At 38.1% G+C, this 25,620-nt stretch overlaps 1 long non-coding RNA gene across 2 annotated transcripts in view; it reads right to left on the reverse strand.

Moving 5' to 3' along the window:
• Positions 1 to 9,353: 9,353 nt before the first annotated feature.
• LOC111941813 (uncharacterized) overlaps positions 9,354 to 25,620 on the reverse strand; it is a 31,369-nt gene continuing 15,102 nt past the window's right edge. The window contains exons 2-6 of one of the 2 annotated variants that reach the window (XR_015280062.1): positions 25,350 to 25,403; positions 23,805 to 24,346; positions 23,299 to 23,403; positions 15,321 to 15,438; positions 9,354 to 9,425 (exon numbers count right to left, since the gene is read on the reverse strand). This is a non-coding gene — a long non-coding RNA (uncharacterized LOC111941813). Of the gene's footprint in view, positions 9,426 to 15,320; positions 15,439 to 21,453; positions 24,347 to 25,349; positions 25,404 to 25,620 lie in introns of those variants that run through there. The other variant, XR_015280063.1, reaches the window with a different exon arrangement.

Here is a 25,620-nt window from a genome sequence, read left to right on the forward strand (position 1 = left end):
AAGACAATATTAGCTGGTGTTGCTGTAGACCTTTGATATTACCAAGAGTGCCAGCCAGTGGGAGACACATGTCAGAGATTGTTGTTGGGTAAATAAACTGGTAATGAATTAGGGAACTGTAAACCAGGAGCTCGATGGCACAGAACAGGTCAGGGTCAGCAGAGCTTTCAAAATTTCTGTGAGAACCACTACTCAGTCTCTGCCTGTGAAGGAGCATCTCACTTCTTTAACAAGCTAACTCATCTACCATTCTGTACCCATGAAAGTTCATAGCCTGTTTAAATGCTTCCATAAGCAACTATCTGGGAAAAGCAATTTGAAGATGCAGTCTGCAAGCATAGAAAAAGTCTGAATGTGTAGCTCTGATTCAATCTCAGTCCTTCGGAAGTATGCCAGAGTAGTTAGGCTGATGTAGAGACAAGAATAACCTACCACAAACCAGCCTTAAATTGAAAGGAAATAGTTGTTTACAATACACAGAAAGCAATTTTCTCAGTTATATTCTTAAGGTGACATTTTTGGATGCTGTTTTCATCTTCAAACACTGTTTTTCAAAATATTAATTGAAATCAAAGCAACTCAGACTTCATTTGATCTGCATTTTTCTCAATTCTTGGTTCTGTTGTTAACCTTAATTTTATTAGTGGATGACAAGAACACAGACGTAATAACATAAATGAGAAAGGGAAGCAGTTGTCTTTCTCTTTTATTACTTACTGAATTTTAGGTTGCTTATATACCAGTATACAAAGCCAAATTAAAACTAGCTTGATATAATCTTCACTCTATTTTCTGTGCATAGAATCCATGAAATCTCAGATCTCCTTTTATTAAAGATTAATATCTTTCTAACCTTTAACAAGAAATTGTTAAAACAGAGATCAACTTTTACTGAAGTATAGATACCAGGCTTAAAATACAGTGGCATTGCTTTATAAATACATAAACAAGAACAGTAAGTAGTAGTGTTGATACCTACTGAAGTTGAGCCAAACTTCCAATTACTTAAGTGATGTGTTTAAAATTTGGAGTTTTGATCTGCAGATGAAACTTAAAGACTTCAAAGAATTGCTATTTACTCACAAGATGTTTCTCACGGAAATCTTGTCAGAAGAAACAGCACTCTGAAAACTAAGTCATATGAGCTCCGTGACTGCAAACTCCCAAATCTTCTGTGGGGGATATATCCCAATTGGAAATCTTTCCTCTGCTTTTATTTGTTAAATATCTTGATTTTTGACAGAAAATGGGTCACAGTCTATGTCATTAGCTCTAAGGTTAGAGAATTCCACCATTCCACCCACCTATGCATCATGGTTTCATTGTAAAACCCTTTGTAAGAAAAAAATCCTGCATATTAGCAACTACATGCTTCCATTCTAATTGAATTTTGCTTGCCAGCAATCTAGTGTGAAGGAATCAATAAATAATGATGCAGTTTTGTTCCCAATACATATTTACTTTTGAGATCCTATTAACTCTTTCCACTCATAGAAACTGTATGAATTCCGTACTTCCTGAAGAAAGAGGTTCATCCAGAAAAACTTATATGACTGCAGTTTGAAAGGCTTTGCCGCTCTCGTCACAATAGTAAATTTCATGAGGGGTTTTCATAGGTGATTAAAACATTTTAATTAAAACTGTTCAAGATGTCCTTTGAATATTCAGTACTAATAGAAAGACACTTGTTATCCCAGAGTATACAGCAAGTAATATGAGAATGCTAGTGACATGAATGAATTGCTTTATCACCATGATATAAAATATGTATTATTTATCAGTGGCAGTGCAATGTCTCCATTAGAAACAACCATAATTATTTAGTAACATGTTAATGCTGCAGTTTTTCTCTTGGTAACTATGCAGTAAACCAGTGAATTCATGTCCTTGTTATACTCAAGTATATCAGTTAGTGTGTACATATTTTCCAGCACTTTCAATGTTCTTTGTGAGAGTATTTTTATGGACAGCTTCTTGGGGTATAAATAAACATTTTTACTAATATTTATCAGCTATACCAGCACTTGAGAACTACTTAATATTCAGTTCTGTAAATGGTCTGAATTATTCTTTGATTATTTTTAAATATTAATGCAGTACTGCACTAACTGTAATATGCAATATTGAAAGATACACTGAACTCTAGAGAGATTTGTAAATCTGGTTAATATGAATCTTGCTTTACTGGGAACTGTTTTCCACATTTAATAGTAAAGTGGAAAGATCTGCTATTCTGTGATATTAACAATAACATTCCAAACAAGCAATATAGTTTTTGACTCTGCAAGGTCATGGTCATTAGAAGGGTTTCTTTATTGCCTTTCTCCATGGTAGAATGAAACACTGCAAATAAGTTATCAGATCTCATGAAAGTAAATGCAGTGTGTTTAAATGCTGACGTCTGTATTATCTTTACATTTCACAAAGTTTCTATTACTATTTGCTTTTGGTAAAAGTGTTAGAAAACATATGAGGCTTTTATTGCACATCACTGCACTATAAAACAATGTTTTTGCATGAAATCATACCTAAATATATATAAATCATGTTTCTGCTGTCCATCTTTATTTCTAGGGATGAACTTGGCAGTGGCTAGGCTAAGAATTGGACTCGATGGTCATGAAAGTCTTTTTAAACCTAAATGATTCTATGATTCTGTGATACAGCAGTTGCTCAGAATTATGGATTAGTCAACCATACAGCTGACATCATTAGGCATATTACAGTACAAGGTACAGAAAAGCAACCTTACTTTAAATAGCAATTTATCTACTTAATTCCTTTAATAAATCAGCTCTACTTTTAGCACATTTTGTATTAAAGTAAAATAATTGACAAAAGAACAAGCACTGCAGTGGACAAAAACCCAGGTGGCTATGGGTACAACAGGGTTTTATTTAGTGAAATAAAGCATGCCACTGGGCACTTTCAAGTTAAAATGTGTAAATTACTGAATACTGCTATACAGAATTAGTAACAAGACTTTATTCCACTACTGACTAAAGCAAATAAATAATTTCAATTTTGCAGATCTACAAATAATAAAATATAACTGCAACTCAGGTGGCCTTTATTAGAGAATCATGGAATAACATAGTAATTTAGGTTGGGGTTGGGGGTTAGGTGTCTTTTTTTTTAGTTCTGGCTTGCCCATGGAATTTTTACCCATTAGCTGCGAGGACAACGTAACTGTGGGTACTTGGTGGGTGCTTGACAAAAGACAAAGAGTTTGGCCGGGCCCAGGCGGGGGGAAGGGGGTGAGACGGACACGTTGGGCACAGAGCTGTTGCCGTGGGGAGAAGGGAATTTCACCATCACCCAGACGGAGCTGCTGCTTCTTCTCCTTCTTCCCTCTTCGTTGGTGGCCTCACACCCCGTGTCCTGCCGGGACGTGTGGCAGTGCCAGGAGCTGCTGATCCACCTCAGCCACCGGCCCAGGATCTCAGCTCATCCCTGCTGTTCCAGCTGGGTGTTCCTCAGAGCCCTGCAGGAGCACCAGGACTGACTGCCCGAGGGGGGTTGTGAAGCAAAGCCTCTCCTCCATCTCATCTCAGCCGAGAAAGCTGTCATGGGGTCCCTGGTTCTGTTTTCTTGCTAATACTATAGTTATTGTTTGTTTGCCTGGTTATACTAGTAAAGAACTGTTATTCTTATCCCCAGATCTCTTCCTGAAAGCCCCTTGATTTCAGAGTTACAGTAATTCGAAGGGAGGGGTCTACATTCTTTCATTCCAAGGGAGGCTCCTGCCCTCCCTAGCAGACACCTGTCTTCTAAAACCGAGACAGTTGGAAAGACATGTGGAATCATTGAGCCAAAACCTTTGATTGATCGGCACCCTGTCAACTAGACCATGCACTAGGTGCCAACTGTTTCTTGAACACCTCCAGGGATGGTGACTTCATCACCTCAGTGAGCAGCCCATTCCAACATCTGTAAACTTGGTTAAGGAAGAAATTCCTCCTGATGTCCAATCTGGACCTCCAGCCTGGTACAGCTTGGGGCCATTTCCTCTTGTCCTGTTCCTGTCTGAGAGAAACAACTCCCTTCTCCCCACACCCTCCCCCCTCCCTACCACCTCTGCCCCCAACCTACTCCCTCTTTTCTGGTAGTTGTAGAGAACAATAAGGTCTCTCCTGAGTTTCCTTTTCTTCAGACTAAACACCAGTTCCCTCAGTTGCTTCCCATATAACTTACTTTCTAGATCCTTCATTTCCCTTCTCTGGACATCCTTCAGCACCCCAATGTCTTTCTTGAAATGTAAGGCTCACAACTGGACACAGCACTGAGATGTGGCCTCACCAGTGCTGAGCACAAAGCAACAATCACTTCCCTGGTCCTGCTGGCCACAATATTTTTGAAACACTGTTTCTGACATTTTTAAGTCTGCTAGCTGGACTTGTGCAATGTTTCCCGGAAATGTTATATGTAAGTTCTAGTCATTAATTAATGTGCAATAAAACTGGACTTTATCCAATAGCAATGGATTTTGAAAATATAATCTTACTTTTCTTTAAAAGAACAGAACTGAGTAAACTTTGACTTTCATGTAATCATGAAAGTATTGCAGCTATTGAAATTTTATTTATAGACCAGTCATTGAGATTACTTGCAGATCTGATTCATATCATAGAGAAGCTAACATGGTAAGAGGCAACAGCAGGAGGATCCATCAGGGCTTGGACTGTCAGCATGACCTGTGTCTATGGCAGATGGATAATGTACAAGTCTTCTGGACCGGCAGCCTGGCAGCTGGTCAAAGGGTTTGGATAGCAGCAGAACTCAGAAACAGGAGAACATGAAGGACACAAACTGTTGCAGCACTTTAGATGAAATGGAATCTTTGTTCTTCAAACTTGTTGAACTTTTTTGGGCTCCTGTCCACACACAGCCCAGTGGTGATGCAGAGTGCAGCCCCAAGTCATGGCTTCAAGCAGGAGGAGGGAATTGGGGGCTGCTGAAGCGAGTTTGGACTGGGCAATGCAGGTTGGTAGAACAGCAGAGCCCTTGGGCATAGGAGCAGAGGGTGTAAGGAGGAGGAGAACAGACCTGGAGTAATGAGACCTGCTGGAGCCTGCACATGTATATTGTTGTAAGAGCCCTGGACAATGTGCAGAGGGTCAGAGCCTGTGGCTGCTGAAAAGCAGCAAGACAGGGGCTGTCACAGCTTGTCCCCAGTGCCATCACAGGGGTGCTGAGGGTTGACCCCTGACAACCATCCACCCCCACTGCTGTCATTATCTATGTGAACTTTTGTTGGTCTCAACAGACTGGAAATGTGCCTGGCATTTTTAACCAATATTAGTTATTTGAGTCCCTTCCCAAAGATCCAGCCTGTTCTTCCCTAGATGCTCCTTCTTGCACTTTTCTGAAGATGGGAGTGGCATTTGCTTCACTCTAGACTTTCAGCAACTTTCTAATTTACCATGACTAAAGATTATTGTTAAGTGGCCTCATGATAACATCAAACAACCCACTCAGTACTTACAGGTCATTCCCTCAGGGCCCATGTTCAAGTATTTTCTGAGCCAAACCTCTGTTACTCAAGGTATATTTTCTGTGCTACAGACTTGACACCCCTGGTCTGGGATTTCCCAAGTTCAGTCTTGCTTGTAAAGACCAAGATGACAACAATGTCCAGTACTTTATCCTTTTCCTGTGTCTTGGGTCACTGGGCTTAATGCCTCATTCATCAAGACCAACATTTTCTCCAGTCTTCTCTCTGGGTTCAGAGAAGTCTTCCTAGTTGCCTTCAGTATCCTGTTTCAGATTCAGTCAAGGTAGATTTTGGTTTCCAAGCCATGCATTCATCTGCACATCCAGTTAGTATATTCACATTTCTCTCAGTTTACCTGTCACTGCTCCACCTTCCTGCCTGTTTATAGTTCAAAACCAAAAACTTTGCCTTTATTGAGAAATATGAGCCATTACCAATGACAAAATCCTCTTGTATTGTGAAATTTTTCAGAAAGTGGCTTAAAAATATAACATTGTAGTAGTCCAGCAAAAGCAAGTAATGTATTAAAAATGTAGATATTGTCCTTTAAGTTGTATATACTGTCTACGACCAAAGTTATATTAATTTAATGACTAAATATTGAGAAGTATGACTCAGAGCATTTACAGGTTTGGCATAGGGTTTTTTCCCATGGGATTATTATTTGGAGTTCTTCAATATGACTCCTAATGTACCTAATGCCAATCAAAGCACTGCTTTGACTACTAACATGGCTAAGGCTAGAGTTTCTTACCTACTCATGCCTAGCAATACACCAATAATACACTGTTGCCATAAGACTGACTGAAGCTTTGCTCACTCAATACTGCTTTTTAAGCATCTCTGTAAGGATATGTGAGAATGTATCATATAAATGGTCAATGACATACTGGTGATGATTCACACTGTCCTTCTAAATAGATAATCAGGGCTTCTACAGTGTCTAGATAGACAAATCTATAGGTAGATGATGCCTAATGATTTCAACCCAAGATGGATGAGCTTAATTTTGTCATTGTGGGGAGGAAACTTTTCAAATATACAGCATCTGGAACAAGTGTGGTCAGGAATATTGCCTCTTTCCAGCTGTCAAGAGAATTAGATAAACCTTCGTGCTTATCTGTTCAAGCTGTATTTTGCTATAGTAGTTTCATATCTTCCATTCCCATAATGAAATACTGAAAATATTTGGTGTCATAAAATATGAAAAAGAGATTGCAGAATGTGGTACAGAGAAGCCACAGACAGTAAAAAATGTCTGTTTAAATATAGGTGCCTGTGTTGGGGTTTTGTGGCAAGGTTTTGGAAGCGGAAGGCTACATGGGTGGCTGTCAGAAGATTTCCCTGTGTTCTATGTAGTCAGTGACAGTCAGCTCCAAGACAGACGCAGTAAAAAGAACTTGCCGGGGAACAGTACCCAGAGAACAAAGGAGTGAGAACACATGACAGACACAGCCCTTCAGATGCCAAGGTCAGTGAGGAAGGGGCAGGAGTTGCTCCAGGCAGCAGAGCAGATGTTCCTCCACAGCCTCTAGTGCACAGCACAGCGAGGCAGGCTGTCTGCCAGCTGCCCACAGGGATCCATAGTGGAGCAGATACCCACTTGTGTCTCTTGGAGCACCCCATGCCAAAGCACATGGATGTACTATGGAGGATGTGACCCTACGGGAAGCCCTTGCTGGAGCAGGCTTCCAACAGAACCCTTGAGCTACCCTTGAGAGAGAGGAGATCACATTGCAGAGTTTCCTAGAAGCCTGTACCCCACAGACAGAACCCAGTCTGAAACACTTGATGAAAAACTGCAGTTTATGGTATGAACTGACATTACAGGATTTTGTGGAGCAATGTGTCCTGTGGGAGGGATCCCCTGCTGAAGCAAAGTGTAATGAGTTGTCCCTTTCAGGAGGAAGGAGCAACAGAAACCATGTATGATGGACTGATCCTGCTCTCTGTTCCCCTGGGCCACAGTGAGGAAGAGATAGAGAAGTGGAACACAGGAGGAAGGGAGTGCTGAGGGGCATGTTTTTATAAAGTTTTATTTTATTTCTATATTACCCTATTCTTATTTGATTAGAAAGAATTTAATTTCTCTAGGTTGTTTTGCCCATGACAATTGCTGGTGTCCAATCTCTCCTTGTCCTTATTTTGCCACATGAGCCTTTCATTATATTTTCATCCCTGTGCAGCTGAAGAGGGCCATGGTAGTGAATCCATCCCGGGTCAACTCACCATAGCATGAAACCTATGAGTCACTTGGGGTGGGTTTCCTTACACCACAGCAAAATCTGAGTATGGGGAGAAGAACTGCGAAACAAGTAAATTGCAAAATCTTCAATTTTATTGCAAGTAGATAGAAATCTTCTGAGGGCCTGTTGTATGTGGAATAACTTAGAAGGAGGAAGGGTATAAGTTTTCATTACAATCTTTAAAGATCCCTTGCCGTATTTCCAGAAATTAGACTGATCCGTGAAGAAAAGATAGTGCAGAAGTAGTTAGAAATTATAAAAAAGTACTTAGAAATTCTAAGTACAATCTTTGCCTGTTTTTATGTTTGCAATTAATTTATCTCAATTGGTAGAGCTAAGTAGTGAGGTGTAGATGAAAATATCTGATGAAATGTCCTTGCACATTTAATTTTGTGGAGAACTTAAGCATGTGTGCTGATGAGTGCACTCTTAGCCAGCAAATGCAGCTGCATTTACTGAAAATTTTAATTTTAATTTAATTAAATTTTAAATTTAATTTTGTCCAAAATCAAATTTAACACTTCCTAGTCACACTATCAGGAAGCATGCAATATGACTAATGAAAGCAAACATTAGATAAAAGTTTATTCTGAATAAAAAATACAGGTGATAGCTGCAGTTAAAGTTTACTTATCTGAGCTTAATTTCCAAAATTGGTAAATTTATCTCCCTACTTTTTAAAGGTCACTATGCCTTTTTCTCACAAATAGCAGATAGTTGTGAACACATTACTTTTGACAAAGTAGTGTTCCAAAATGAAGTAAATATTAATTTACCTCAAAAAAATAAATCTTGGGGAAAATTGCAATACTTTGTATGCACTCTGGAGGTTATGTTTTCTGGCATCATTCCCTTTCCAAAACACAGAAAAATGGTATTGCAGAGATTATTCAGAGTTATTCTGGGTAGCAGTGTTAAAACTGAAATTCTTACTCATTCTGAGAACATCTAATATTTTTTATTTTCAATAACACCTAACAAAATAAACTACCAAATCAACAAATATTCAAGCTAATTAAAATAGGTTGTAAAAAAGTGGACATTTCTTCATTTTTCATATAACGGATGCAAGAAAGCATATTGTTGAAAACTGCCACTACATATTAATAACAATGGATTGTAGGTGCTGTTTGCTGGTGAATAACACCAACTATGTAAATATTAATAATAATCTGGATTATATTTTTGCTATTTAAACTGATAATATAGAACTGGTAGGATGAAATATTTTGTTCAAATTAATATTATGTATATAATTTATTAAACCTATACCAAATATATTTAGGGATTTCTATATGTTTTATGATCCATTTCAGTAAAATTTTTATGTACATGAAACATATAGTTAACAAGAGCTTTTCTCTTAGAAGACTTTTACGCTGGTTGGCTTCCAAACCCCCACCCAGCCTGTCTCTCACTCCCTCTCCTTGGCAGGACAGGGGTAGGAAATATGATGAAAGGCTTTGACAAGTCAAAGTAATGACAGCGAGGTCTTTTACCAGTTGCTATGACAGGGATGCCAAATTGAACTTGGGAGAATTAATTTAGTTTATTATAAACTAAAACCTGAGTCAGGTGAAAAGGATCAAACTCAAAAACTATCATACCTCCATCTCACCCCACACTTCACTTCTTCAAAGGCTCAGCTTCACTCTTTTTCATTCCCAGCTTTTCCATCTTCCCTCCTCCAAGCAGCACAGGGGGATGGGAAACGGAGACTGTGGTCAGTTTATAACACTCCCTCTCCATTGATCCTTTCTTCTTAGTTATTTCCCCTGCTTCAGCAGGTGCTTTCCACAGACAGCATCACCTTTAGGAAATATCCGCCTAGTCTGACATGAGATACTACAGAGGCTTCAGTGTGGGTACCTGCCCTAGGGTCTAAAGCTCTTCCACACCTACCCACCTGACTTTGGTGCCTTCAGGGTTTCTCCTCAGACTCTTTTTTTTCCTTCATTCCTCACACTGATGGCAGGAATTTGCTGGTATTTTATACAGACACACAAGGCTGGCTGAGGGTTCCAGCTGAGACTTGCAGTGCCTCTTTTGGAGCCAGCTGTAATTGTCTGTGTCCAGCACTGAGCAGCACCAGCCACTCCTCACAGACGCCATCCCTGCAGCCCTCCCATCCCATTGCTAACACCTTGGCAGTTAAAACCAATACAACTTCCTTGTTTTGTTTTATCCCCTTCTTCATATTTTATGGTAAAGTATCAAAGTTGTTGAATTATGAAAGATGTTCATTCCACACTTCTCAACTCAATGCAAAGCAAGTTTGTCTTCTATCAAATCATACGCAAGACAACATACAATTTGACTTAATATGAAAAACAGCTAGGTTTGAACAGCATATGAGTTTTCTCTTATTTGATTCTCAGTTCAGCATCAGTCATGGGAGATTTTTTAATTTTGACTAGGCAAGCTTTTGGTATTTCATCTTCCTCTTTAGTTTATGTTTCAAATATGCTTCTTTGCAACATGTTAGAACAAGTAGGGAAAAAAACCTGTTGTAGCTGTAAGAATTACATTGAGGGAGGAAAGAAATGGTAGAGACATATTAGCTGAGGTCCACTGCTCAGGGTCTTTCTCTACATCTTCTACATCAGAAGAAATATTATATAAACATTCTCAAGACCAAACATTTATACCTAACACTGGAAAACACCAAATTTAAGCACAGCTCAATGAACTTGAATGCACTGTCTTAAAAATGAACAGACTTCAACTGGAATAAAGTTTTAGTACTTCATCACAAAGAGAATGATGAGGAGGAATCAGAGTTCTCCTCTTTTTCACATTGGTCTTTGACTAAAAAAATATCAGAGTCAGCTATAGGAACTCTTAAACCGAGTTCCAGAAATTCTACTGCTGTCAGAGAAGCTGGTAAAATCAACAAAGTACAGCCAAGAGTAGAGAATTTTACCTTTTCTCAGTATTAGAAAGAAGAAATAAAACCAAATACATGAAGTTAATATTTAAACATCAGTACAAAGACAGCAATTAATTTACATGCCTTGTTATTATTTTTTAAGTATTTACTAGAATTATGACCCTTTGATAATCACATATTGCAGTGTTTATAAATTGAACCAGGATTAGATTTTTTTGTTTGCAATTTTAGATTATAATATAAAAGTGCTCTGTTTTAATTTAACAGTTTTTCCTAGATTTTGTCTTCTTTTTGACTCATAACTCTTTCTGTATTACTGTTACCTTAATTTTATACTTTTACCACTTTTTTTTAAAAAAAGTAAGAGTGGAAAATATGGTAAAGAAATAACTCTGAGCAATCAGGAACAAATATGGAACTGAGTTATGCATTAAAGTTAATCTTAAGTTTTAATTGTATTTAAAATATATAATACATTGACAGTATGACCAGTTTGAAGAATTCATCATCGTGGATTTGAGTACTTCCAATCCAGTGCAGATTGGATATTTAAGTTACAAAGTCTCATTCTGTTTCTATTGCTTTCAGAAATAATTTTGCATTTAATTTCTGTTTCTCAGTTTTTTCACCTCTGACATTTCAAGAAAGGACATGAAAGCAATACTTTATGATTGCCTCTATTGTTCTTGAAGGTCAACATTTTCTTTGAGTAGTGAAAGCAAGGCGGAAAGTGATCGTTATGGTCTTTGCTGTACCTAAAGTATTCTTTGATTTTGTTCAACATTTGCCATTTTCCAGCCACTCAGATCAGAAGAGTACGGAAGGATCTGCCATTCTAGACACTTCCTCTGCATTAGCAACAGGTGGTTTTATAGCTGCTGCATATGAGATCATCAATTTAGTCTGTGTAGCTAAGATAGTAATTGCTTCCTACCTATGCCTTTAATTGTTTGCATGCCCAGTTTCACAAAACCTATTCTTTAATCAGACAGAGATATATATTTATTCTGGAAGTACTTCTATGAGGCTCTGTCTTTTCTAATCTTAGATTCACAGCACTGTGCTCTCTCTGGTCACTCTCATAAATAGTGTCTCTGATAGCTTGTCCTCTTTACCTTTCCAGTTTTGCTAAGTCTGAAGGTTTGGTCTGCTGTGATTATTTAGGAGATGCGGAATATAAGATGCTTTTTTTATCTTCCTGAACACACATAAATCTCTGTCTTTTCAACTGCTTTTACTGAAGTGAATTGCAATGCTGCTGACTTGGCCTCGATTATGCTAAAAACTGTTTAGTCACTAGACTTTAAAGAAGCTGTATCTCATTAATCAAGTTTCATGTTATAAAATCATACAATACTCGATAATCACAGTTAAATGATGACTAACAAATTACTATAAATTTTATGTATTAAAATAATTCAGATACATAGGAATATGGATAATAAGGAGATGACAGAATAATTTGTATTAAATTGTCATAATGTCATTTCCATAGGTGAAACTGAGTTAAAGAAAAAAATATGACACCCAAGTAGCATAGTTTGTCCACTAAAGTCTGGGAATTTTGAATACTGTTCATATCATTTAAAAGATATGTATGTTAATTCTTTTTCTATTTAATTTCTATTTCACAAGTTTCTGTTAACAATATGGAAACAATGATTATACAAAGCAGTGGATAGATTTAATTCTACAAATTCTGTATTGAAACACATCATTGCTGTAATAGCAATAAGAGAGAAATCTGTAGGGCTTAAAGATGCAGAATATTACATTGAAGTTAGAAAAGAAGTGAAAAAATGTGCAATGATTTAATTCAGATTGAATATTTCCATATTCAGATGAGTATTTCTGACTATAAAATACTGTCATGGGCTACAAATATGAGGAATTAAAGTACTGGTGTTCATTTTTTTACAGGATACAGAGCATGGATCAATACCTATCTATTTATAGCCATTTGTACAGTTTTCCAGTTTGACCTATAAGTATAACTTAATCTAAAATTCTATTATCTAGTATATTTAGATATGCTATCCTATACAGATCTTGTTGTCATATACAGTTGGAAATTCATAAGCTGAGAGAGAAAAAATAAAATCTTACAATTCAACATGTGTATTTGTACTATAAAAACTACAAAATTTCTTACAGACCAGTATAAAGACAACAAAGATGCTTTATTTCCCTTTCCTTACTTAGAAATTAGAGTTTAGATTTTTTTTTCTATTTGTAATGCAGATCTCAGAAAGCAATCATACCAGTTTTTACTTTATGTATTTTTGCTGAGATTGAGTCGAAGTTTCTTTTTCATCAAGCTGCTTGAAGTAAATACAAAATAATTAGGTCTGAAAATTGCACAAAAATTTTTGAAGTGTGAGTTATAATGAAGACAAGTCTGATTTACAGATGATTGTCGCTAGAGTAAACGAAGTATTGGGCACAAGTCCAAGTCAGAAGACGGCAACTCATTTTCCCTGTGGCTGAAGAGCCTTTATTGCGAGGTTTTCTAAAACCTCATATAGTTTTTCCAACCAGGTTACCCTAATTGGTAGAAGGAACAACACCCCCCTTTAGTCCCATTGGTGGGATCAGAGAAAACACACCAAGGACATCTGTTCAGTATTGTTTTGAGAAATATTATCTCTTTACATTAGCACAATCCTGGAGAGAAAGCTGTTCCCAGGAACCTTCCCCTGGGAACAGATGAGCCCCTGACAGGCCAAAACTTCTCTCAGGCTCAGAGGCTCAGAAATCCTGTCCACAGCTGATCTTTTTTCTAGACACAGTACTGAATACAGTAGGGAATATTAAACTTTTTACTTATAGAGCTACATTGCAGATGAGAGGTCAATAAAAAAAAACAGACTAGTGGTCTAATCAGTGTGCAAATTCTGACTGTCAAAAGGTGATTTGGTTGATTAAATTGTAAAGTGCATTGTCCAGAATACTTACAAATGCTGTATTATTAAATGAGTTAAACTAATTTCTGTTTTCATTTGGGAAAGTGAACTTAATAGGGGAAATAAAGATTGAATGTGTCCTCATTCAAGATGAATTATTAGTAAACTCCAGTAAGTATAAAGCAAAGAAAAATTTACATTGAAACTAAAATTGAATGAATCAAACACCAGAGTCCACTAAATTAATTTTATAATTGGACTATGCATCAGTATATAGAAGATTGTACTATTTTAAAATTGATTAGGAATTGTCATCAGAGAGATTAGACCAGGTAAACTAAAACATTTTTAATACTACTACATCTGAGGTTAGTTAATACCCTAAGAAAGATATTGCAGTTGGAGACCACCCTAGATGCACTGAAATATAAATTATCTTACACAAGATGAAACACAGCAAAATAGATAAGTTAAAAACCATAAATTACACCAAACATAGAGATGTAATACAAATAATTTATGCGTAGAAACTACTTAAATGTAACCATGGTTATTGAAATTCTGTATTAATTTATGCATAACTTTCAGACTAACTTTTGGAGGAATTTTAAATAGTTGTTATACATAAGGTTCTCTAAAATTGTCTTGTGATTGCTCAGTGTAAATAACGTTTGAGATGTTTGACAGTGTTGTGAATAATGTCCATGTGAACAAGTAAACCTATTGCAATTTATAGTAAAATTTAGCTAACTACAAGGGCAATAAAAATCTAGTATAGTTATGCATATAAATTAGATATGTTTTGCATCTCCAATTTATTAAATTGCAATATTTTAATTACTTCTACAATAAATTGCATAATTATGTAATGAAAAGCAGGAGTAATTACGTTAATTGTTGCTTGCCATTGTACATCAAAAAGGAGAAAATGTTTTGACAAAACCATTTTACAGAAGTGTTGTTTTGCATGGAGGTGGCTAGAAAAGATCAATTATTAAAGTAGTGTCAATATTTATATTTAAAAGCCTTTCTTTGGCTATGACTGAAGTCAATAATTCTTTCTATTGTTTTCAATGGTTTTTGGAGTGGATCCCAAATTAGATTAGGACTTATTAAAATTCTTAAAAATTTACTAGACTGTTCCTTCTTCTCTCCTTTGTGCTCTTTCTCTTAAAAAACGCAGGTCCATCAAATCACCAACAAAAAACTTTTTTTTTACAAAAAAAGTAGATGTGTAACTGTCTTATTATCTAGTGTCAGAAACAAAAGCACATTAAGAAACCTAGGAAGTTCTAGTAAGAAGTTGTTTATCATTGTGTAATACCTTAACATACAATCAGAAAAGGTCTTCTGTTAATAATTAGGTCAGGTCTTTTTGGTTTCCAGGTTAGTTTCACATGATTCCATGTTTCACAGATTTAGGGAATAAGCTGCAAAATTCTAAATGCTGTCTATCCAATATTGACACTTTTAAAACTTGTGTTTTGGATTATCATTGCCTCTACTTTCAGGAAAATTTATTTTCATGAAAATTTTAGATTTTCTTTTGATAAAAGTCCATTTATCCATTTTAGAGACTTGCACAGCCTCTTCAGCTGGAGAGATAATAGAGTTAGGACAATTTTTTAAGTTAGCTCCTTTATTTCAAGCACTTCCAAGCAAAACCTTATGAACATGTCTCAGGGGGAGAAATACCTAATCACAGAACTGAATATAACCCAAATACAGAGCAGAGTAAGTGTGCTTTGCTTGTGGTAGTTGGGTGAACTTCATGCACTCAAACCTACCTGGCTCTTCAGGTACCAAGTTCAGGAGATGAATTGTGCACAGAAATCTTTTCTGATTTGAAGAAGTAAAATGAGGAAAGTCCAGAACACGGTAAGAGAGGACTTGACTGATTTTCTTCTGACAAAAAAAAAAAAAAAACACAACAAAACAATCCTGTTTTACTGAAATGTTTGCAATTGCCTAGCTAATAGAGAAATTATCCTAACCATTCACAATTGTTGATGCACCAGTACAAATACAGTGATAGCTGCAAACTTCTCTTAGTCTCTAAGAATTGTTGGTGCTTCAGCTGAAGCATGGAAAATACTGTATTATTACTGATTTTTGGAAGTTTTACATTAGAGATGCTGATTTAAATCAGCATCTTTCAACAGGCAAGATTACGGTCATGATGTCCACTGTAATCTTATAAGAAGAAAGTGTGTCCTAATAGCCTCACAGAGTCATTTAGGTTGAAAAAGATGGTTGGAGTCCAACCATTCTGCAATGAATCTGATAAAATAGAATATAATTGACAGAGATTGTCAGATGCCAGTTAAAAGAGAAGATGCTAAGCCTATTGTTAATTCTTATTGGAGATGGAGACACCATTAATTACAGTACCTCAGAAGAGGAAGAATACTTTATGGGTATGAGATCTCATGGAGAAAGTTGTCATCATTGGAATATTCCAAATATTCCAGATTTCTTCTGCTGTTAACACAGAAAAATTTTGCAGTTTCCACAACAACATTCTATTCTCTGCTTCTTTTATGGTTTGATCAGTTGGCCCTACCAACAAGTTGCTTACTCCTGATACATTTGGAGGAAAAGTTCTTACTAGTTTTGACTCTTTTTGCTGACTACATCACAAACTCTTGGACTGCCTTAATTTGTTTTAATGTTTACCTGCCACAGCTGGATTCTTCCTGTTGTAGTTATGTGAACTTACTGAAGCATGACCTCTGTTCTCTGATCTTCCTTACTCTGTTGTTTAGCCATATTGAATTTGCTTTTTTTTCTGTGGTGGATTCCACTGAACTGTGTTATTTGTAGGGTATTTTAAAGTTGTCTTCATAATACCGTTAAAGGTTTCATTCCTATAGTTATCTTACTTTTAAAAAATAAGTTTCCTAACTTTCTTTTCCCCTTGAGAATTGAATTTAAAATCACATATGTTGCTGGAAGTCTGTGAAGATTTATCTCTCCCTAGTGGTCCATTGCTAGCAAGCTTAACATCTTGTACTCGGAAAGAAGTCTGCTCCTGAGTGCAAAGTGTTTTGTTTCTATGTTTAATATATTAGCTTAAGCAGTATCTACTTCAAATCCACTGAAATATGTCGGTAAAAGAAGTAATTATACGTAAAAGTATTTGTAAGCTCAGAGAAAGTACTATCCCAGTGGGCTTAGTAACATATATTCCAAAGGCTTTGTATTCAAAATCATCATAAAGCATATATGTAAAGATAAAGAGGTTTTAAGGACTGAAGAAAGAGAGATAAGGGAATTACTAATAATGCATGTTCACAGAAGCAAAAATCCTTCATATGGAGTTTGAGAGAAAATCAGATTTCTCTTTCTCAGCTTCAGTTGGGAATGTTAATCATTATAATGGTGTTTCTGGGAGGACATTTTTGTTTTCTTCTTTTTTAACAGGAGTCTGCAGAAGCAAAACTCAAGTATCCTTGGCAAATACATATACTTTATATACATTAGATCATATTTTATCGAAACACATGCCATATTCCTTAATCTGTTTGGTCTTCCTTGACAATTATTATTTTCTAAGTTATATAATACAGCTCCCTATCACTCTGACATACAATTCTTTGTCTTTCAGCCTTGCTTTTTGCTTAGATGCATGTGTTTGTGAAACTTTGTTTATTTATGTGGGAATTCCCTATAATATATTGCTTATAATATTTGAGCTTATGTTATTGTTATGCATTTTCTGACTATATAAACTCAAAAGTAAAGAGATATGTGGACTCTTTGGCAGGCATATCTAATGCATGCAATCTGAAGTTAAACATTTTAACTGATTTTGAAATTATACTGGTAACTATCAGATGTTATTTAGAATATTTCTCCATGCTGCAGAATTAGATAGTATTAGGCATAGCTCTCTTATTTTCTCCTGTTCTACTTTAACACATATACTAAAGTATATATAAATACTTTAACATGTATGATTGTAAAGGTCCAGAGTGGATCAGGTGGTTAAGGTGTACTGTGTCTTTCTGAGCATCCAGCTGGGGTGGAGTTCTGATGTGGGACTATGTTGGAGAGGGTGAAACAGGGAAACCTTATGAATGTAATTGTTTGGCAGAAGATTCTGAAAATATGAAGGCTAGAATTGGAGTAGAAATGAAAGCCTGCTTTGAGTCATGCTGCTGAGTACTAGTTACTATATAAACAAAGAACAATAGTCTAGCTAGCTAAAGGAGAATCCCTGGTTAATAAAACAATGTCCTTCTGCAGATAGAGTATCCAAAGGTCAAGAAGCAAGGAAAGAATTTGTAAAGCTTTTAGAGTTTAAAATGCAACACTCTGTGTTAATATGGGGATTCTCATAGGCTGTATGTAAATATTTAGATGGTGTATCTCGTAGTGATTGGTTATTACTGGGAATTAGAATATTCACTATAGAAAAAGATATATTGTATTGTAACAAGAACTTGGGGCTCTTAGCTTTTACCCTTCTCTCTTGGCCTTTCCCTACCCCGCTCTCCTAGTCCTTCCCTTTCCCTACCCCTCTCTTAGCTCTTGCTTCGTATCCCTTTACCCCTCTCTCAGCTCTCCTCTCTTAGCCTTTCCCCCCTCTTACTTCTTACCCCTCTACCTGCTCCTACCCCTCTCTAGTTTTCCCTGCTCTCTCCCTCTAGTTTTTCCCTCTTACCCTCTTGTGGTTTTTCCCGCTCTTACCCCTCTCTTGTCCTCCCCCGCTCTCCTAAGCCTCCCTGTTTCTCCCCGCTCTCCCTCTGTTGCTCTTGTTTCCTCCCTCCCCATCTCTAACCTCTCCTCCCCTCCCCCTGGACCCACATGGACACCAAGGCTGGTGGTGGACACAGGTCTCTCCCTCTCTTTACCCTTATAATAAATTGCTTATACCAAACAGTTTGACCCATGAGAAGTCTCTCACTGCGAGCGAGTGTTTTGAACCAATAGGACTACATTCAGTTAATAGCATTATCTATTCACTAGCACCTCAGAGAGCAAAATTTACTTCAGGAAATATCACCTGCAGACCAGATGACTGGTAGAATGGTTTGCCTAATACTCCTGTGGTGCTGAGAAATCTTGCTTTTGTCTTTCCTTGGGGAAAGGGTAAATGAAAAAGTATCACAATAAATGTGGTGGGATGACTCATGTGACTGGAGTGCTGCAGTGGGTGGCTACAAGCTCTTCAGAAGGGACAGGTGAGGAAGGAGAGGCTGTGGGTGGCTCTGTACACTGGGGAGGGTTCTGGCTGTGCAGTGGGGATAAGGCTGAGTGCCTGTGGGTGACAGTCAGAGGGATGGCAAACCAGGCAGAGATCCTGCTGGGAGTCTGTCACAGACCACCCAGCCAGGATGAAGTGAAATCTTCTATCAGTGGATGTTTCATGATGACTACCCCTTGTTCTTGTGGGAGACTTTAACTTGCCAAAAGCCTGCTGGAAACTCAACACAGTGAGAGGAGACAGTATGGATCCTGGAGAGTGTGGAAGGCAACTTCCATTCACAGCTGGTAGGGGAGCCTACCAGGGCATGCCCTGCCAGACCTGCTGCTCCCAGACAGAGGAGGGCTGCGGTGGTCAGAGGCCATTTTGGGTGCAGCAGTCATGGAATGATACATCTTTGATTCTTAGTGAAGTATGGAAAGGGATCAACAAAACGTCTGCCTGGGACTTCTGTAGCACAGACTTTAGCCTGTTCAAGACACGCATTCTGAGTCCCTTGAAATCTCTATCAATTACCTGAATAAGGGGATTGAGAGGACCCTAGGAAATTCATAGATTACACTAACCTGGGTGGAGGTGTTGAACTACGGATGGCTGGAAGACTTTGCAGAGGGATCTGGGCAGCCTGGATTGATGGTCGGAGGCCAGTGGCAGGAGGGTTAACGAAGTGAAGTGACAGGTCCGGCACTTGGACCCCAATCCTATGTAGTGTTACAGTCTTGGGGAAGCTGCCTGGTGGAAAAGGACCTGGGGGGGTCGTTTGACAACTATCTGAACACAAGCTGGCCAATGGAATCCTGGATTGCCCTGGAAATTGTATGCCCAGGAGGACTAGAGCAGTGACTGTCCCTGTATATTCAATACTGGTAAGGCCACACCACAAGTACTGTGCTCAATTCTTGGTCCTCACAGCAGGAAAGACACTGAGGTGATGGAGCGTGCCCAAAGGAAAACAGCTGGAGAGAAGAGTCTAGAGAGTACATTCTGTGAGGAGCAACTAAGGGAACTGGGGCTATTTAGGCTGAAGAAAAGGAGGTTTAGGGGAGACCTAATTGCTCTTTGCAACTACTTAAAATAATGTTGTAACGAGGTGGGGGTTGGCCTCTTCTCCCAGTCAACTAGAGACAAGGTAAGAGGAAATGGGCTCAAGTTCCACCAGGGAAGATTCAGGCTGAACATCAGGAGAATTTCTTCACTGAAGGATTTTCAGATATTGGAATGGACTGCCCAGGGAAATGATGGAATCCCCACACCTGGAAGTGATCAAAACAATCCCATGCGAATGGATTGTGGCAGAGTGTCTGAAAAGTTGCTTTGCAGAAAAAGAAGGTGGGAGTGCTTGTCAACAACCAGATCAACTCATCTGAACATGAGCCAGCAGTGGCCAAGAAGGTCAACTGCATCCTGGCTTATGGTCAGCAGGACAAGGGGCAGTGATCATCCCTCTGTAATTGGCACTTGTGAGGCTGCACCTTGAAGATTTTCATTCCTCACTGCAAGAGGACATTGAGGTGTTGTAGCATGTCCAAAGGGCACTGGACCTCGAGAAGAATCTGGAGCACAAATGTTATGGGCATCACCTTAGGGAGCTGAGGTTGATTAGGCTGGAGAAAAGGAGTATCAGGGAAGATCTTATTGCTCTCTACACCTACTTGAAATGAGGTTACAGATGGATGGGATTCTGTCTCTTCTCCTAGGTAACAAGTAACAGGCAAGAGGAATTGACATCAAGTTGCACCAGGAGTGGTCTAGACTTGATATTTGGAAAAAAAAGTTTCACTGAAAGGGTCCTCAGGCATTGGAAGAATGTGACCAAGAAAGTAGCTGCATCACCATTCTTGCACGTATTTAAAATATGTGTAGATGTGGCAATAAGGGACATGGTTTAGTGATGAACACATGTCCTAGTAGAAGGGTGGTGGAAGATCTTAGCACCATGTGGGCATGGCCAGGCTGTTATTTTACACCACACCCATCATCACGGGGCATGTGGATTCAGAAGGAAAAGCTGAGCATCCCACCAGGAGAGCACCATTGCACCTCTCTTTCTGGCAGGAAAGTGTTGACATCAGACCTGTGGACGCTGTCCTCTGTGCCACCATCCACTTCCCCCCCACATTCCTCTGAGATCCTTCTGCAGGATGTGATGCTGAGGAGAGGCAGCAGTGTGGCTGTGCGACATGATTCTGAACAGAAAACAGCAAAATGCATCTGAGCTCAGCAAGGCTGGGGTGTCAGGAAGCAGACACTTGATCGATCTTGTTTTCCCCCTGGCACGGCATAGAGATCAAAGGTGTTGGTGCCAAGACGAGCCAAAAGGGAGCCCAGGCAAGTCAAAAGGGAGAATAGTGGAGCAGTGCAAAAAGCAGAAGCAACCCATGGGAACCAACCTCCAACATGGGAGAGCAGTAGTAGGCACCTGCATGGAACTGAGCTCAGCAAAGGGGCAATGTCACCTTACTCAGACAATCTGCCTACTGGGGACTTGTCATTGGTTTTCCATTGTGCTCAGTCTGGGGGTGGGAAACGCTAGCCACAGCAGCTCTTGGGTCATCTTGGTTTCGCTCCTGACAATCATGTCTTTGGCACATGGGAACAGTCACCATAGTGCTTTCATTCCTGATGGCCATATGGGGAGTATGTGGAAATGCTCACCACAATGCCTTTGTCTCAGGAAGCCACATGGGTGGCTTTGGGGAGTGTCTGCCATCTTTCTTTTTTTCCCAGCAGCTAACACCTTTTTGTGAGTAAAACATCTTTGTTTTTGTAAACTTTTGCAATTAATATTGATGTTGATTGATGTTTATGTGTATCTTATTCCACTGCTTTGTACTTCCTGCAAATTCTTACCTCAACTGATAATCTCTGCTTTTGTCCCTCCCTTACCAGACTGGGCAGAGGCTTATAAATTTAATTAATATAATTATAATTTAATCTTAAAACTAGTGCAACTTGATTAATGTTTAGAATCAATGATCTCAGAGGTATTTTCCAACAGTAGAATTCCATGATTCCATGATTCTGTAGGTTTGAGGGGGGGTGGGTTGGTTTGGCTTGGTTTGATCTGTTTTGGTCTGGTCAGGGTTAGCTCAGTTTAGAGCTATTGATACACTGCATAGCTTCCATTTGGCCTGATGGCAATGTCCAGCTGAGTGAACTATTGCACAGACTACTTTTTCAGTGGGAAAAAAATTGTTTGGGGACAACTCTTTTGATTGTTTATAAGTCAGATATGAATTATCTAGGTTTTAGAAAATAAAATCACTTCCATCAAATGACATAACTACATCACAGAAATTAACAGAATGCATTTTGACAGGTGTTCCATGTTCATCTCTGTAGGTCTTCTGTCCCCTTTTTTCATTTTCTTGACCTTGGGAATGCAACACTCATGAGCTTATGACATTTGAATATTAAACAGATCTTAGATTATGATAGGCAAAATTGGGGAATTATAAAACTTATATAGCTGATTTATCAAAATAATCTGAGGGACAACTTTATTGAGAACAGCCCTGCAGACAAGAACTCGGGAATATTACTGGATGGAAAATTGGACATGACACTCCTGACCTGCATCAAAAGAAGTGTGAGCTGCATAATGGGAGAGATGATTTTGCCCCTTTACTCCATTCTCTTGAGATCCCACGTGAAGTCTGACATCCAGATCTGGGCTCCCCAGCACAAGAATGCCATGAACCTGTGCAAGTGAGCCCAGAGAAGGGTCACAAAAATGATCACAAGGCTGTAGCAGCTCTTCTGGGAAGACAGCCTGAGAAAGTTTGGATTGATCAGCCTGAAAAAGTATAGCCTAGGGAGATGTCATTGTATTGTTCCAATAGGCAAGGGGTCTTGGAAAAAAGATGAAGATTCTTTACTAGAACCACCAGAACCACAACACTCTTTACCAGTGGTAAGGCAAGGGATTTAGGTTTAAATTGAGCATAAGAAAGATGTTTTCTATTAGTAGAAAACAGAAATATATAGAACAAATACAGAAATAAAATTATCAATTGCATAGTGAGACACGGAAGCAGATTGCCCAGAGACATTATGCATATTGCATCATTGAAAGTGTTCCAAGACAGGTTGGAAGGAACTTTGAACAAGTACATCTAGTGCAAAATGCCCATGTTCATGACAGGGGAGTTGAAATTAAATGATCCATGATGACCCTTTTCATCTCAAACCTTTCTATGATTCTAAGTCTTGAAGTATTTTTTAAAATACAGACATAACATTAAATCAAACATTAAATACCTTTTGCAAGTTGTGTCAACAAGAATATAAGTGCATCTCATTGCACATTTATTTTTTTTTAAATAAATATACTTAAACAGAAAAAGTCGTATCAGATGTAAAGTGCAAAAATACAATGCTTTATCCTGACTTTGTTGTTTAAATCAATCTTCTCACATCAAAAATACTACAGGAAATTATTACTTTTGAAATAAAATCACACTGAACACGAGATAATCTATTTCTAGTATTATTTTGGAATAACTGATGGCTTAATCTTATTTTTGAAAATTACTATGGGTGGAAATTTCTGAAACCTTTTCCTCAGCTGTTGCGTTTTGAAGAGGTGCAGATGTGAAGAATCTTTGTTCTTGAACATCTTGAAGATCAATCACTGTTAGGTCTATCAGGTACTTCTATAACTGCAAAACAGTGAAATCTTTGAGACAGGAAGAGACAGGAAAAAATATTTTTTACTTGATGAATACATGAAGTCACAAAATAGTCAAAGAATCAATTTTTGCCTGTAGAGTTCTATGTAGCATACAGTTTTTACAAGAGTCAGTATTGCAGTACAGCAGGAGCAGACAACAGTTTACAAAACAATGTGAGACTTTTCATAAACCATTTATAATCTAAATTAGGATACCCAAAAAAGGTTTGCATAAACATTATAAAAATCTCCAAGCCTCCATACTGGGTTGACATAATTTATTGAATTTTGTCTTTATAAGTATGAAAAACAATTTATGTATTTCTCTCTGTTTAGGTGGATAGAGCTGGCTATCACAGAGAAAGTACAAGAGATTGTGATAAGCGTTACCAAGGCAAGGGCATGCACTTCCACAGACATGAATGAGAAGTGGAAATGGCAGGATATCAGGAGGGCCACAAATAGATAAATCTTCAGCTGCAAGATGGGAAGATCTTGGTTGGTGAAGAACAACCTTGGTAGATAGGGTGACAGCATGCTGAGAATAAAGAAGAACATCCTTAAAATATCTTTTGCATTATAAATAAAGCCTGGAGGCTGTTTAATGAATGTCAAACCGAATGTCTCTTCGAAGTGCTAGTTGTGCAGTATTTCCTCTTTGAATCATATGTACATTGAATTTCTGGTCCTTTTCAATGTCCCGTGTGTTGGAAGATGAACGCTCAGGAATACTTCCAAAGTAATCCTCTAAGCTGAGGGAAAGAAACCCTGGTAGCCAGTATGTATTTTTCTTGCTGATCAAGTAAGTTTTACCGTTGATTTTCTTTCCATCTGTGATGTTCTCTTAACTGCCAATTTACAATGTATGCAAGTATCTTGTGTATTTGCTATTGTTCTTCTTTGAGTATGCTTCTTGGTGGTCCTAAAATATCCTGCAGGAAGAATTTGATACATCTCATTATTTATCAAAATTGCTGTCTTGTCTTATTATGTATGGAATCACACAGTACACTGGTTTATTAGTATTTAGACATAAGCTCCAATTTTCCTTCAAGTTTTGTGTATTCCTGGTGTATGGTAAGTATTTTTTGCAGTTTGTTTCCACTACCACTGCGAAGTTTAATTATTTTACCATAATTTATCACTTTATCAGTACTTCGCTGTACATTGTGAATTGTTCTTTGCTTTGATGGTGTTGAGAAAGTCTAGAATTTTAGAATTAGCTTGTTTTTCATAGTGTTCTGCTCAATGTGCGTTTGTTGTAAACAAGGCTTTAATGTTTTGGTGAAAATGAAAGTTCAACTAATTTATTAAACAAAACAAAAAACACCAACAAAGGCAAGAGCCCAGGTTAAGCCCAAACTCTGCTACACCAATGTCAAATACCTTCCCCCAAACGTGAAATTCAGCAGTAACACCCCAAGTGAAGTCCCACTGCCACCTTTATAAACCCCCTCTGTCCAGGATTGGCCCGTTTATGATCCACTCTCTGATTGGCCCATTTCCAGGGCTCTCATTGGTCCTTAACGAGGTGCACTCCAGACCAATCATTCCTGCAGGGCGTCGAGTGATTGGTTGGCTCTTCCACCAATGGTTGTCTATGATACAGATGTCACTCCTTGGACGTCGTGTTCTGGGCTGTTCTCTGAGTTTTTTTGAATCCTGTATATTGCTGAACAATACCCCGTCAGCCCTGAGCCACCTTGAGCCATCCTTGGTTCCATTTGACTGCACCCACACCGACCGGTCTTCACCCATTTCCCCTATAGAACCATGAAAGCCTGAACTCCCTAATAACAAATACTAACCATTAATTGAAAACATAGATTATGAAATAATAATTAATTTATAATCCAACATTAACTAGATAATTAACTTGTTACAGCTATTGATCTACTTATAACGCAATGTCTCACAATTTACCATTTCACTCACATTTTCTGATGAAACTACCAAAATTCTCTGTCATGAAGACTGTCCCACAGATTCCTGAAAAAAAAACCACACAAAAATTCTAAATATGCTGCATGTTAGGTGACAAGAAATCAGGTTGTGTATCTTTTGCATTTTGGCCAGTTGAAGGATTTTCAATGAAATTAGGAGAATCATCAATATCAATTTTGTTTCAAGAGAAATGCTGTGACTGCACTCTTATTTTTTACACAGAGTACATCCAAATGTCATCTCAATAATTTTGCATCTCGCT

Source organism: Cyanistes caeruleus, chromosome Z, assembly GCF_971803275.1.
Source record: "Cyanistes caeruleus chromosome Z, bCyaCae1.hap1.1, whole genome shotgun sequence".
NCBI classification, from domain to species: Eukaryota; Metazoa; Chordata; class Aves; order Passeriformes; family Paridae; genus Cyanistes; species Cyanistes caeruleus.